Source organism: Marmota monax, unplaced genomic scaffold, assembly GCF_021218885.2.
Source record: "Marmota monax isolate L192 unplaced genomic scaffold, Marmota_monax_Labrador192_F-V1.1 WCK01_AAM20220418_F8-fsc00001, whole genome shotgun sequence".
Taxonomy (NCBI): Eukaryota; Metazoa; Chordata; class Mammalia; order Rodentia; family Sciuridae; genus Marmota; species Marmota monax.
In genome coordinates, this window is record NW_026693777.1 from 47,017,708 (window position 1) to 47,031,798 (window position 14,091).

Sequence of the window (14,091 nt, forward strand, 5' to 3'; positions counted from 1 at the left end):
GGAACAGGAGGCTTGGGCATCCTGCTAAGGAAGGCAAGTATCAGGTGTCCCCCACACAACCCCATTCTGCCAACCTTTGTCCCTCTGAGCCCCTAGTTCTGCTCCTGAGGGGACCTTGGGATGGTCATGTTCCCCAGTGGACCAAGGAGTTGAGGTCACTGTCTGCTTTCGATACTTGTCCCTGAGTTCATGCCTGGGCCTGAAAAGGGGAAACCCAGTCCTTGTAGGCTCAGCCACACAGTCTGGCTCCATGACCGTGCCCATGGAGCCTACCTCCTGGGATCTCTGGGGGTGTGGTGTTTTCCATTTCCTCCCACCCTGTGTCAGGTCTGCAGCCCACGAAGTACCCACTCATGGTCCTCTGACTTCACTATGGCCCTCAGCTCCTGTGTGCTGAAAGCTGGGTGGTGCTTTGGAGAACCCACATCTCCTTACATGGAAACCAAGGAATTTCCCCAGTAAGGAGTCTTTGGCAACTCCAGGCCACAGGAAGTTACAGCTATGGAGACACAGAAAGAATGAGAGGGAGGAAGCACCAGCCCTGCGCATACTTTTAGGGGCCTCTCCCAAAGGGCAAGATTGCCCTGCATCCCCATAAACAGGACACAGCAGCAGGTGGGGAGCACCTTGCTTACACGTGGGTCCTGTCTTTCATGCTTTATGCCACACCCCCTCCTCCCCCTACTTAGAGCCATGGTTCTCAATCCTGGCTACACAACAAGCCTTCTGGTCCCAGGCTGCATCCTGGAGCAATTATATGGGAGTCTCTGGGTAGGACCTGGAGGGCATCAGTAGTTTCTTAAGCTCACATCAAGTATTCGCAGTGGACAAACAAGGTTGAGGTCTACTAATTTAAAAAAAAAAATTCTTACACCATATCTTCTGTAGTCAGGATGTGCTTATTTGTAGGGAAAGCCTACTTGTCCTTCAAGACACGTCTCAGATGTCCCTTCTTTAGTGAAGCCTTCCTTGACACACCCGTTTCCCAAGACACAGTTAACTGCTCCTCATCCTTTATGATTCTATGCTTAGGCATGTGGGGGTCTGGGGGCCACCTGTATTCAAATCCTGCCTCCAGTACTTACTAGTTCTCTGAAAGCCTCAATTATCTCATCTGTAACATGGGAATGATAATAAAAATGCTCATTCAGTTTAATGAATAATTCAGTGCAACAATTTGCTTATAACAGCCTGGTCAGCAAGTATTTGCCTTTTCCTTAGAGTCTGTATTCTTTTTTGCCTCCTTGGAACCTTCAGAATGTAAACTTGAGGGCAGGGCCTGTCTGTCTCAGCTTTGTGTTCCCAGGACGTGGTCTACATGGAGCTTCGCATATAGCAACACTCAGTAAATATTTGCTGAGTAAATGGATCATAAGGGAACCATTATGTGACATTAAGGCTTGCTTCCTAACTTAGTGCTGGAATAAATAGAATCCGGACACTGATTTGTTTAGCATTTCCCCCCTTTTTATTGAGTGTCCTCCGCTATGTGCTGGGTTCTACAGATTTGAAGATAAAGATATAGTTGCTATCATTGAGGAGTTGACAATCTGGTAGAGGACACAGGTCCGTGACCTTGTTATTTTTTGTGCTGTGACTGGTGCAGAAAGGATATGAGCACTCTGAGCACTCGAGGAGGAGGGTGGTGGGTGGGGGAAGAAGTGGAGGAGGAAGAGGAGGAACAGGAGCAGGAGAAGCAGCAGCAGAAGTGGTGGGAGGGAATCCTTGTGTAACATTAAGACTTGCTTCCTAAGTTAGCTCTGGAATAAGTAGAATCCATATGCTAATTTTTAAGCAATTTTTTTTTCTTTACTGAGTAGCTAAGCCCCTGTGAGAGGAGCTTGGCAGGTGGAGAAGCAGGGAAGGGCGCTGGAGGCGGAGGGAGCTGCAGGGCCTAGGAAGCCAGACCCCAAGGGCGTGGTGCAATCTGAGGGTGGAGTGAGATGCAAGGAAGGAGCACAGGTCTGGGGTGGTGGGAGTGGGACTGGAAAGGCAGGGCTAGAGGACTGGACCAGGAGGCAGGGACTTTACCCTGCGAGCTGAGAATGTAAGCAGAGCGCACCTGTGCCAGTTTTCCTCTTTAAGCTGCTCTGGTGGCCACTCCTTACCTAGGTGAGTCCTGACTCAGAGACAGTGTGCAGTCCTGTCCTATCTGGGAGAGGTCTGTCAGGTAGGTCAAGCTTTGTCCCCAGATGAATGAGCGTGAGTGGAAAGAGGAAGAACGTGGGAGTAGAGATGGCCCCAGTGAGTTTCATTCATTGAAAGTGTAAACTTGGGGGCTTGACAAGCTGGAAAAAGGTGAGGCAGCCTGTGAGACTCAGGGGTGGCAGGGTGCAGACGAGGGCCCTGTGCTGCCCGACAGGTAGACCTGCCGTTTCTGTTTGTTTTAAATCATAACTCTGCCCTTACCCACTGCGACATCTTGGGTCCTTAATCCCTCACAGTTTCATCTGTAGAACGCAGGGGTGGACCAGGTGATCTTTCAACTCTACAGTTCCAAGGAAGGAGGAAGTTCAGGGAGCAGTGTGGGATTTCATAGATAAGCTACCAGGGTGGGGACTCTCAGACTGGACAAAGTCTCTCCTAGAAAGGACTGCAGCCTTTTCAGAACTGGTGCATCTGAGAATGTACAGGAAAACAAACTCAGTGGCTTATGCTAAGCGCTCACAACATAGACCATTTCTGTGATCCTAAAATGTGCAGCAAGCTGTTCCCTAGTGGACACCAGCTGGGGGTCCTCTAATTTAATTCAGTTCTGACACTGTATACCTGGAGGTAGCATAAGATCCCACAGATGGAGGATAATCAAAGGTCTATTCCACAAGACTGCCCCTCAGTTCCGACCCAGTCCCAAGACTGAGTCTCTGGAACTTCTGACTGACCAGCTACCAATAGGGGTTCCCACAAACCCCTCTTCAAGCTTGATTAGTTTGCTAGGGTGACTCACAGAATTCAGAGAAACACATCTATCAATCAGCTTATTATAAAGAGTAGTTGACAGGATACAAATAAGCAGCCAGAGGAAGAGAGGTTGGGAAGGGTCCTCAGCACAGGGGCTTCTGACCCCATGGAGTTGGGGGTGCACCACCATCCCTGCACACAGATGAGTCTTGACCACCTTCCTGTGAATCTCTATGTGTTCAGCTGTCCAGAATCTCCCCCAACCCTGTTCTTGTGGGGTTTTATGGAATCCTCACTGCACAGGTGCGATTAAAGCAGGGACAGCTGTAGAAATGTGATTGGACAAAAGAGGTGTGAGCTCATGCTCATGGACCCCATGGCGGGGCGGGGGGCGGGGGAAGCAAGGCCTGTCTGTTCTGTTGCTTCCTGGCCTGTCTGTGCAGCACTCCTACTAAAGAGTATGGGCAGAACCCCTTCTTAAATGGGGATCTTGTGATCTCTCAGACAAAGTAGGGGGGTGGGTAAGAGTGGGAGGTCAGCCAGGTTTCTGGACCTGGCGCCCAGAGAAAAGATGGTGCCTCAAGGCTTGGCAGTGGGGTCCACATGTGTCCACCCCCCCCTTGGCAATAGCCAACCCTGTGGTGTCCTAGAGACCCACCCTCCTCCACACACCTTGGCTTCACAAGCACTCTTGTTTTAAGAAATATTTCTCTATACCTTCATTAGCACCTGGCAATAATCTCTTCTGAATGTGTGAAATAAGGAGTTTTACAACTAATTAAGACAATATAAACCCTCACACGTGGACTAAAAGGACCTATCTGTCCTTACAGCAAACATTTACTGCACCAAACCCTGTGCTGGGCACAGAAGGACCCAGGACCTGGAGTGGGAGCAGATCCCATGAACCGCCCAGCAGATTCGTGATAAATTCCCTGGAAGAGAGAGCCTAGAATCCCTGGGAGCTGGGGCATCTCAAGGACAAGGAACAGCTGTGGCTGAAGCAGGGTTTTGATGGGCAATGTTCCTTTTCCTGCACTCATCACAGTTCTAAGTCCTTGTTTACGTTTTTATTTCATATCTGTGTCCCCTGGTAGACCACAGTCGCCTGGAGGGGGAATGGTGTGCATGATTTTCACTGCAGGATCTGGGAACCAGTACAGTGCCAAGCACTCAGTAAATGTTCAATTAAATTAGCACAGCATGAACAAGTAAATGAGAAACAATTGTGATAATGAGGGTCAGATCAGAAGGGCTGTGAAGCTATAGTAAAGAGTTTGAACATTATCTCAGGGGCAATAGGAAGCCACTGAAGGTCTTAAACAGGGAATAACAGGTACAGTAGGCTTTATACCCTAAGAATCCTTCTTTTGGATTTGGTTTGGAGAAAGGATGGAGGGAAGGACCAGAACTTCATCGGAACCTCAGATCCACAGGATTATGTTGTGTTATGGTGCATGTTCCTTTTGTGGTCACAAGAATGCAGATTTCTGAGGTTACCCCTGTGAGCTCCACAAGGCCAGCCTTCCAGAAGGCCAGTTTCATTTATTCAAACTAACCTTGTTACCTTCCTCATAGCCAGGGAATTTCCCCCTTCACTCCCCGAGATCAGTCCTGCCACCCAAGTGAGCCGGTTCTTCCTGGCTATGCCCCAGCAGGGGTCAGGTGTTTTCTGGTTTCCTGGGTATGAGACAATGGCCCAGAGCTGATGGCAGTGGATGGAGAACCTGATGAGAGTCCTTAACATTCCATTTCAAGTCAGACCCAGGAGTTGCAGAGCCTGGATCAGACCCCTGACCCCTGGCAGATGTGCCCTTTCTTGGCCTGGACCTGTGGGCCCTGTGCCTGACCCTGCCCAGGCCTCTGGACATCTACTCTGGTTGCCCTAGAGTCAGGAAGTTTTCCTGGTGCAATGTCCTTCCCCTTGAGGGTGTGAAATCCTGTAAGGGCTGGAATTTCCACATTCATTGCTCGGACCTGAGATTGCCCAATTACCACCCATGAAGTAAACAAAGGAGGTCAATGCCTCCATAGACTGTAGGCTGCAAGGGATGGCGCTGGTCTGGATAGAGGTGGACAGAAGAGAAATCTGGGGGTACAGCATGGCCCATAGTCATTTCTGAATGGTGAGAATGAAAAGCAGCAATGAATTCATTCACTAAATTCTATATGTGCCTTGGGGACATCAGAGGTGGTGAGCCACAGGCGTGAAAACCCTGTCTTGGCTGGTGCAGGAAATGAGTCAAATGTCTGGCTCATTGCCGCTGTGTTCACTGATGAACCATTTACTCATGTCCGACACAGTGGTTCCTCCCCAAGCCCTGGGAAGGTTGGAGAAAAGGGGCCACCTTCTTACCACACCCCAAATATGCCTGGATTCCTGGCTTTTGTCCCTCAACTAAAGATGCCTTCCTGTCTATGCCTTCCTTGCCACCCCCTGGGCCCTCCCATAGTCCCACATGGAGGAGCCTCCTCTGCCTGCAGAGTTCTCTTTTGGGGTCTCCCTTTGAGGGTGGGGTATATGTGCTCTGGTTCCCAAACTCAAGAAGCCTAGGACTTTGTCATTCATTTATTTGGCCAGGGCAGGTGAGGGGTAGTACTGGAGAGGAGAAGGGAGAATGAAAGTTTTTTCCAAGCCCAAGTAGGGGCAGGGGAGCCAGAGGTAAGCCACAGGATTCAAACATTTTCCTCTACAAGTACCATTTACATTAGAGTAAGTGGGTCTGATTTCCCATCAGGTTTCTGAGGCACACCAAGTCAGATTTAAGCAATCACAAAATATTAATGAAAACAAAACCAAAAAAGAGGAATAAACTGGGAGGGAGGTGGAAAATACTTTTAACTTTCTGACAAGTCCCTGATGTATCCTCTTCTTAGACCCTGGTAGGTCTTGCTAAATTGCTGAGACTGGCCTCCAATTTGTGATCCTTCTTCCTCAGCCTCCCAAATCTCTGGGATTACATGCATGAAGCACCACACCCTGTTCAGAGGGTATTTCTATGAGTCCTACTATGCCTCACTCCATCTTTCTGCCAGGTGGTCAAGACCTTTCTATTCTTTTGAATAGTCATCTTTTTTTTTTTTTTTAAAGAATTTAACCTTTATTTATTTGTTGTTTATTTTATTTTTTTTTTTATGTGGTGCTGAGGATCAGACCCAGGGCCTCACCTGTCCTAGGCAAGTGCTCTACCACTGAGCCACAACCCTAGTCCCCCACCCAAGACCTTTTTATTCCTTTGAATAGTCATCCCTACCCCTGAACATTAATATATTTTTTCACCTCCGAGAGTTCCAGTTCTAGTGGGTTTGCATCTCTTTGTAATGGCTGAAAGTTTTCTCTCTCTTTAGCATTGTTTTACTTGCTGGGAGGTTATATTCTGGGAGGTTAGTTATAATTCAGGCACCATGTGTTGAAGGTTCAGGCCCAAGGCTAGGGTGCCTTCTACTGGTCTATTCTGAATATGGTCGACTTGAAGTTGGAGCCTCCAGTTCACACAGGTGAAACATTAGCTAATTTATAAGTTAAAAGTGGATGAAGTCCAGTCTCAGCCATTTAGTGAGACCCTATCTTAAAAATAAAAAATAAAAAGACTGGAGATGTACCATAGTGGTAAAGTGCCCCTGAGTTCAATCTCCAAAACAAAAATAGTCAATCTATAACCAGCTCTTGCCAGTTGGTATTAGTAGAAAAATGAGCAAAGGAGTTAAGAGGAGCATTATCTCAATAATTTTATGAGAGATGTTCAACATTTTACTCTTAGAGTACCTCCAGTATAAGAGATGGAGGATACTCTTCCTAGTGGCCACTTCAATAGGCTGAAAAAAAATCTCTCTGGTAATTCAGTTTTACCCACTAGGCGGCGTATCTTCACTGATTTTTTTTCCCTCATACTAAGGATTACCATGGCAACATGTTATCAGTAGGATAAAACTAACTCATAACAGTTTAAACCAGGTTCATGTTCCCTATTAGTGGGTGAACAATGATAAGAATAATCTACATTGAGGGATCAAAAGAGAAAGTTACTATGCATGCTGGCTGCCACAGCCAGTTCTCTCACTTTCCTGATACCTCTTGCTTAAACCCCGAAAGACCAGAAGGATCATGATGCCACACTTTCATGGTCTGTATTTGTGCTGAAAATTAAGACCAAGTGGGCTTTTGCCCTTCTGCTCCATGGGGGGTTTCTGTCCTCTCTGAGCCTGCCTTAAGAAACTTCTCTTGTCCTCTGACAGGTGTACTTTTCCAAACTTCCCATCTGGCACTATTCCTGAAGTGGGTCACCAACTTTACTTTTTAATCTGCCCTAGAGAAATGCAAATTAGAGCCACAATGAGATACCACCACATCCCTTGAGAATGGTTAAAATTGAGACTGATAATGGCAAGGTGGTAAAACCGAGCAGCATTGGGTGTCTCGTAAACTGCGAGAGGGAATGCACATTGGTACAACCCTGGAAAATTGTTTTACATTTTCTAAAACATGTTAAACAGGAATATTCTATGACATAGTGGCTTGATTCTTTGGTATTGAAAGGAAAGTGACCACAACACTCAGAGCGACCAAGAGAGCTTTATTGCAGCAGTGCAACAGAGGAGAAAAGAGAGAGAAAGAGAGAGAGAGAGAGAGAGAGAGAGAGAGAGAGAGAGAGGAGGAAAGAGGAGAGATGGAGAGGGAGAGAGCAAGAGAGAGAGAGAGCGCACGCAAGAGAGACAGAGAGAGCGAGAGAGAGAGAGAGAGAGAGAGAGAGAGAGAGAGAGAGAGAGAGAGAAGGGCCTGGCAGGAGGGAGTTTTTATAGCCCAAATCTAATGGGGTCTCTGGGTCTGCAAGCTGCCTTGCTGGCACACAAGGGGGTTACGTGCTCGGCCTTGAGCAGGGGGTTGAGTGTTTAGCCTTGAGCAGGGGGGCGAAGAGCTCAACCTTGAGCGGGGGCTTCGGCGTTTGGGCTTGAAGCAAACAGGTGATAAAGAACCAGATAGAGGGTTTGAGTAGCCAGGTCATCCTGCAACTAACTTTGTTTGGCATGCCCTGCAGACAACTTATTCAGCCTGTCTTGCACCTAGCAGGTATATGCCCAGCAAAAATGTGTGCACATAAACACCAAGAGGCATATGAAATTATTTATAATGGCATTATTGGGAATAGTCAACAAATGGAAATGACTCAGTGTCCATGAAGAACAGCATAAGTAAATTGCCATACATTGATGCAATGGAACACTCAACAGGACAAACAAGCAAACGAAAACTGCAGCACTGCTATACGCAGCAATAATGTGGATCAATCCACAAACATGTTGGTCAAATGAAGTCTGACATAGAATAAGGCTTACTGCATGAAAATTATATAAAGCTCAAAATTAGATAAAACATTTTATAGTGCTGGATGTCAGAATAACAGTGTTATTAGGCATGGAAGGTGTGATTCAGATTTCCCCACTAGAGGGTGTGCCTCCCTTTCCTGGCCCTGAGAATGTTTGCTCCATGCAAACATTTTGTTTTGACATGTATTTTTTTTCCTTTGAATTATTACTATGGGGAAAATTTTCATGAGGGGCAATAATTTGGTCAAAGGGTTCAACTATTTTAGGCCCCATTTTCTGGAGTCTGCCAGAAAGTGGACCAATTAAGAGCAACCCATGAATGCCCTGAGTAATCAGAGCCTCCCGAAATCAGACTTTCAAAGAACTGATTAATTTAACATTTGCAAAATGACACATAAGAGTATTAGCGTACACTTCTCTAATTAGTAGTGAAACTCACTATTTTCCTTTAAAGTGCTTGCCAGTAATTTCTCTTTATACACACTGCCTGGTCAACATGGCATGTGTCTATTTCCTGTAAGAAGTCTGTTCACTTTATGGATCTGCATTTGATCTTGACATATTTCATCCATTAGTTTTCACCTGTTATTGTTGTCATATTTTCTCATTCTAATGGTTTAGTTACTTTCTACTCTTAATTTTTACTATTTTCTTTTGAAACATATCTGAATGTTCCTGTGGTCACACTTTTCCAGTTGTAACTCTATATTTTTTTGTTTTCTCAGTAGAAAGTTAGCCACATAAAGCATGGGAAGATACACACACACACACACACAAAGTTGAGATAAATATGTTTTCACCTAAACAGTGTTTGCCAAAACTAATTTCCTCTTATTTCTTTGGGTGTTAAGAATTTTCGGAAGGGGTTGCATGGTTAAATAAATTGGGGAAAATGCATTTGATGAAGCTAAGTGGCATCCTTTATTACAGTACTTATTAGACTTCAAATATGGTAATTTATTCATTGAACAAAATGTTTATTGAGCATCCAGTATGAGGCACTCTAGGGGCTGGAAATAAAGCAGTAAAGAAAGAAGACAAATGCCTGTTGTGTATTTTCTGGAGAGGGACGTGGTGTATAGATTTTCCTCAAAGAATTTGAGCAAAACTCTTCTTTATGCATCCTTATGCACAGAATATCCTAACTTAGAATTTGTTGCAGAATGAAGTCAAAGATATAAATTAATGTTCATTAGTCCTCATCAATTCATTCACATTTTTTGGGAGAATTCGTTAAGTGTGACTCTTTTTGTGTCGTTTTGTTGACTTTCATTCATTGAACAGCAATTTTTCTAGAATTTGTGGATTTCCAGCATCATTATTTTGCTTTCCTAGGTTATATTTCTGAGCTGAATTTTTGTAATGGTGAACTGCGCCTCACTGGGCAACAGGAAGAAGAACCTCTCACTTTCCCCACAACTAATTGTTGCTTTGAGAAGTAGTACCCCGGAGCCAAACGCATTTCCCTGTTGCCTGTTGGCAAGAGGCACAGGCTTGAGAGTAAAGTGCGTGAGGTCACCGGAAATACTGAGCTTCTTCCACAACCTAAGCCTTAGTTGGGGGAGGAGTATTTGGGAGTTGGGGTGGGTGAGGAGTGGGAGGGAGACTGGCAGTTATTGAGAACCTGCTAGGTGCCAGTCACGTGCTGTATGACCTTGGGTAATACTCAGAAGCCTGGTGTGCAAATGTGGAAACGGAGGAGCCAGCCCAGGTTAGTACAGGGGCTGAGCCACATCCAGCCAGGTCATAGCTGCTGCTGTTGCCCTACACTCCTTGTGTCATTGTTGTTCTTGTCCTCCTCCTCTACTGCTACCACCACCATAGCCATCGTCACCTCCCGTTGTCTGTGGGACTGTTTCTCTTTTCTCTACTGTGACTCTTTTGCTATAATTAATTGCTGTCATAGTTCAGACCAGCAGAAAAGCAAAGACTCTGCTTCCCCAAACATGAGGGGATGTATGGACACCTAATAATGCCCATAAAAGGAGGAGGTGTGAGCTTGTGCTGTAGTTCTCCCTTCTCGGTTCTCTTTCTGGTGGCTGCAAAAATGACCACAGTGACATCTGTGAAGGTAGATGCCACGTCAACTCATAGCAGCTTGTACGTCGTGGGAACTGCATCCCTTCTGCCCCTGCTTCTTAAGAACTTCCTCTGGACTGTCTGAGCTTTCCCAAGCTGCGCATGGGGCATGGGAGGGAAAGGCAGGGCTCTGGAGGGCTCCAATATTTTAGGAGCAAGAGGAGGTGAGAGAGCGAGAGGAAGTGGTCAGAGAGGCCAGAGGAGAACCAGGAGATAGCACAGACAGCAGGGGAATCTCAGGAGGCATTGGGCAACTGGGTCAAAACTGGCAGATCTCCAAGAACTGAGGAGACAGAAGCCTGACGAGGCTTTGCTACACCCAATGTGGAAAATCCCAAGACAATGTTTCAGGGTGGACAGAGCCATACATCTGGGCAGGTGGTGTGTCTATTACTTATTTGTGTATGTGTGGGGGTGGGGTGGGGGTGGACAGGGCAGATAAATTCTGGGAGAAGACATCTAAGAAGCTAATACATATGCTTACTTATTGGGGAGAGACAGTGGGGACAGTTGGAGCGGACTTGCTGAATTTTTATATTGCTTTGATTTTTGAACCATATGAAGGTTTATCTATTGAAAATGTAGAAGCATCTAGTAACTTAATAGGATAGAAAATATAGAAATATCTGGTAACTTAAAGGACAGAATCATGTCTAATAGTTTTGTTATTTAGAAGAGTACTTTTTGGTCCAGGGGAAGCAGTGAAATCCAAAGTGCAATAAATTTAGGGGTGAAAGGGGCTTTGCCCATGCAGGGCAGGATGGAAGAAGAGCAGTAGTCAGAGGTAAAGTCAGGGGTAAGTTGGCTTAGTTTGCTCTTCTCTTAGCATGGATGAGACTTAAGGTATTTTGATGTGAAAAGGAAGGAATCTCAGAGGAGAGAAGATGGAATATAGAGGAGAGTGTCGATGAGTTCAGAGGGCAGAACTTCAAGGCTAGGCAGCCAGGTGAGCCCTTGGGGCTGAGCATGCTGTGGCCCAGGGCTTATTCGGATACAAGGTCATAGCTTGGGATTTGGGAAGATTTATGCTTGGAAGGAGGGTGGTGCAGATGTCTTCTGAGGTCCTTGTGGCTGATTTTCTATGATTCTAGATCAACACTATCAAACAGAACTTTCTACAGTGATGTAAATGTTCTCTATCCCTGTTGTCCAATATAGCAGCTTCCAGCCACACGGGGCTCTTGAGGGTTTGAAATGTAACTCAGGCAACTGAAGAACTGAAATTTTAAAATTTACTGTTTTCTTTTTGCTCTTGTTTTTAATTGACATATGAGACCCTACAGATATTTAAAGGGAACAACTTGATAAGTCTTCGTAGATACATATATAACTATAAACTCCCACCACAATCAAGACAATGAACATATTCGTGACCCTCAAAAGTAGTTCCCTCCTGCATCTTTGTAATCCATGCCCTGACCCATCCCCAGACAACTATAGACCCACTTTCAGTCATAATAGATTAGATTGCATTTTAACAATTTTATTTAAGTGGAAACAGACAGTATTTACCCTTTTTGGTCTGCCATTTTTGCCCAGAACAATTATTCTAAGATTTATCTATACTGTATGTATCAATAGTTCATCCCTTTATTTTGTCCTGTAGTATTCCATTTTGTGGAAATACCACTGTTTATTCTTTTGTTTGTGGATGAATATGTGTTTTTCCCCCCAGTTTTTAATCATTGTAAATAAAGTTGCTGTGAACATTATTATACTAGTTTTTGTGTGGACATATGCTTTCACTTTCCTTGAGTACATAACTGAGAATGCAATGGCTGAATCATAGAGTAAAATTAGATTTTAATTAATTTTAACTTAAAAGGAAAAATGTAGCTAGTGGCTGCCATAGTGGACAGCAGAATTCTAAAGTATATTTATTGATTTTTTAAATATATGATAGTGGAATGCATTACATATAGAGCACATTTTTCATATCTCTAGTTGTATATAAAGTATATTCACAACAATTCGTGTCTTCATACATGTACATTGGATAATGATGTTCATCACATTCCACCATCATTTCTAACCCCCTGCCCTTCCCTTTCCCCCTCACCCCTCTGCCCTATCTAGAGTTTGTCTAATCCTCCCATGCTCCCTGTTCCCTACCCCACTATGAATCAGCCTCCTTATATCAGAAAAAACATTTGGCATTTGTTTTTTTGGGATTGGATAACTTCACTTAGCATTATCTTCTCCAACGCCATCCATTTACCTGCAAATGCCATTACTCCAATGATTCTGTACCAAGGAGAGACTTCCACTTCTTTTCTAAAATCTGAATTTTTTCACTCATCAAATTGAGCAAAGATTGAGGCCAACTTTGTACCATGCGTTGTGTTAGACATTAAGGATGGGATGGGGTAAGATGGACATGCACCTCATCCTTAAAGTGCTTGTACTCTACTGGACTCACTTTGTTGGGCCATGGGTGTACTCAATGCTGAAGTCCACTGAGAAATGGGAAGAAGAAGCCAATGTGACTATAAAGTGCAGTAGTTCACCTCTGTTTAGGCAGTTGAGATAGCCCCAGAAAGGGTTTGGGACTGGGTGAGGGATCAAAAAGAGTAAATACTGCCTGTTTTCACTTATATAAAATTGTTAAAATGCAATCTAATCTATTATGCCTGAAAGTGGGTCTGTAGTTGTCTGGGGATGGGTTGGGGAATGGATTAAAGACTCTACTTTTTCATTAGCCCTAATCTTCATCATGTGGGATTAGGCCCCAATGTCCTTAATAAGCCTCCTATAGCGCAAGAAACTAGAAAGTTTCTTCTCAGCAAAAGAAACAATCTGTGAGGTGAACAGACAGCCCACATACTGGGAGCAAATTTTTAACCCTCACACATCAGATAGAGTACTAATCTCTAGCTAAGCACCAAAAACCCCACAAATAACCCAATCAATAAATGGGCCAAGGACCTGAACAGACACTTTTCAGAAGAGGATATACAATCAATCAACAAAATATGAAAAAAAACATGCATCATCTCTAGCAATTAGAGAAATGCAAATCAAAACTTCTCTAAGATATCATCTCACTCCAGTCAGAATGGCAGCTATTATGAAGACAAACAACAATAAGTGTTGATGAGGATGTGGGGAGAAAGGTACACTCATACACTGCTGGTGGGACTGCATATTGGTGCAGCCAATATGGAAAGCAGTATGGAGATTCCTTGGAAATCTGGGAATGGAACCACCATTTGACCCAGCTATCCCTCTCCTCGGTCTATACCCAAAGGACTTAAAAACAGCATACTACAGAGACACAGCCTCATCAATGTTTATAGCAGCACAATTTGCAATAGCTAAATCGTGGAACCAATCTAGATGCCCTTCAGTAGATGAATGGATAAAAAAATGTGGCATATATACAATGTAATTTTACTCAGCAATAAAAGAGAATAAAATCATGGCATTTGCAGGTAAAAAGATGGTGTTGGAGAAGATAATGTTAAGTGAAATTAGGCAATCCCCCCCAAAACAAATGCCGAATGTTTTCTCTGATATAAGGAGGTTGATTCATAGTAGGGTAGGGAGGGGGAGCATGGGAGGAATAGATGAACTTTAGATAGGGCAGGGGGTGGGAGGGAAAGGGAGAGGGCAGGGAGTTAGCAAGGATGGTGGAATTCGATGGACATCATTATCCAAAGTACATGTATGAAGACATGAATTGGTGTCAACATACTTTGTATACAACCAGAGATATGAAAAATTGTGCTGTAGATCTGTAATAAGAATTGTAATGCATTCTGCTGTCATTTATTTTTTAAAAAATCA